At 37.4% G+C, this 2,107-nt stretch overlaps 1 protein-coding gene and 1 long non-coding RNA gene across 3 annotated transcripts in view; one reads left to right on the forward strand and one right to left on the reverse strand.

Moving 5' to 3' along the window:
- SLC25A21 (solute carrier family 25 (mitochondrial oxoadipate carrier), member 21) overlaps positions 1–2,107 on the reverse strand; it is a 541,855-nt gene that overhangs the window by 469,180 nt on the left and 70,568 nt on the right. The window lies entirely within an intron of this gene.
- The window catches only part of LOC106725878, a 17,159-nt gene continuing 16,182 nt past the window's right edge, over positions 1,131–2,107 (forward strand). Inside the window, exon 1 of the long non-coding RNA XR_001361879.1 lies at positions 1,131–1,142. This is a non-coding gene — a long non-coding RNA (uncharacterized LOC106725878). The remainder of the gene's footprint in view (positions 1,143–2,107) is intronic.

Consider the following 2,107-nt stretch of genomic DNA (forward strand, 5'->3'; position numbering starts at 1 on the left):
GTAATAACCTAAGAGAGATCAGGCCATCTAGCTAAACAGTTTTAATAATTCTAAGGTCGTCTGCCATAAACAATTTTTTCTCTTTAGTTTTATATATGTTTCAGAAATGATTGAGTGATACTCTAGCAATTCTGGAGACTCTATTTTAACACCTTCTTCATATCACACAGTAAATAGCATAGGAGTTGTGTCTAAATGTACATTTTCAATTATTTATTTATAATTATACTATTGCATGAGCTTCCTACTAAAATGTCTTTATGCTCTAGATAACATTCCTATATCATAGCAATGTGGTCAAGTGTAGAATTAAATTTTAAAGATTTCTTTCTATAATAGACTTCAATCTACAATTAGGTGTTAAATGTTCATCCTACCCAAAATGATCTACAGATTCAATGCAATTCCTATCAAAATTCCAATGGCCTTTTTTACAAAAATACAAAAATAAATCCTAACATTCATATGGGGCCATAACAAAACCACAGTATCCAAAGCAATCTTGAGCAAGAAGATCAAAGCTGGAGGCATCACACCGCCTTATTTCAAAATATTTTACAAAGCTATAGTAATAATGACAGTATGGTACTAGCATAAAAATAGATATATAATAGCAGTGGAACAGAGTAGAGAGCTTAGAAATAAATATACACATTTATGTTCATCTGATCTTTGACATAGGTGCCAAGAACACACAAAGGGGAAAAGACAAGTATCTTCAATAAATGGTGTTGAGAAAACTAGATAATCATATGCAGAAAAATGAAATTGGAACCTTATCTCAAGCCATATACAAAAATCAATTCAAAATGGGTTAAAGACTTAAACATAAAACCTGAAACTAAAGCTACTAGGAGAAAACAGGAAAAAAAGCTTCTTGACATTGATCTGGGCAATGATTTTTGGGTTAAAAATCCAAAAGCAAAGGCAACAAAAGCAAAAGTAGACAGATAGAGCTGCACCAAACTAAAAAGCTTTTCCCGGCAATGGAAACAATCAACAGAGTGAAGCAACAATTTACAGAAAGGAAGAAAATTATTTCAAATCATCTGATAAAGAGTTAGTATCCAAAATGTATAAGGAACTCAACTTAATAGCAAGAAAACAAGTAGCCCAATTTAAAAAACACACAGAGGACATGAGTAGACATTTCTCAAAAGAAGATAACAGGTATATGAAAAAAAGTACTCAACACTACTAATCATCAGAGAAATGCAAATCAAAACCACAATGAAAATCACCTCACACCTTTATGAATCCACCTAAGTGTTCGTCATTTGCAACAACACTGATGAACCTGGAGGACACTATGCTAAGGGAAATAAAGCAGGTATACAAAGACAAATACTGCATGTTCTCATTCATATGTGGAATCTAAAAAAGTTGAACTCTTAGGAGCAGAGAGTAGAATGGTGATTACCAGGGGCGGCAGGGTGGGGGAAATGAGGAATTATTATTGGTCAAAGGGTACAAGGCTTCAGATGTGTAGGATGAACAAGTTTTGGAGACCTAATGCACAGCATGGTAACTATTGTCAACAATATTGCACTGTAGACTTGAATTTGCTGAGAATAGATCTAAATTAGTCTTACATTCACAAAAAAGGTAATTGTGTGAGGTGATGGATATGGTAATTAGCTTACTATGTTAACCATTTTACAATGTATACATGTATCAAAACATTACATGGTACATCTTAAAAACATACAATTTTTATTTGTCAGTTATATTTCACTAGTAGTCCTGCGCATGAATCTGTGCGCCAGTAGCTCCTGCAGGGCCTGGCCACTCTGCACCAGCTGCCCAGAGGCCCTCCGCAGCCAGGGTGGAATGCTTGTCTTGTCACCGCAGTGATGAGGCAAGCATTCCGCCAGGCCCCTCACGCTGCCCGTTCTCAGTGGCCGCCCCTGCCGGGACTGGGGGACTCCAGCGGAGCTGAGAGGACTGGGTGCCACCATCTTGTGACTATGGGCGCCACCATCTTTGTGATGGACTGATGATTAATTTGCATATTACCCTTTTATTAGATAGGACTAGAGGCCCGGTGCATGAAATTCATGCAGGGAGGGGGAGTTCCCTCAGCCCAGCCTGCACCCTATCCAATCCG

Source organism: Myotis brandtii, unplaced genomic scaffold (genome assembly GCF_000412655.1).
Source record: "Myotis brandtii unplaced genomic scaffold, ASM41265v1 scaffold194, whole genome shotgun sequence".
In the NCBI taxonomy this organism is placed as follows: Eukaryota; Metazoa; Chordata; class Mammalia; order Chiroptera; family Vespertilionidae; genus Myotis; species Myotis brandtii.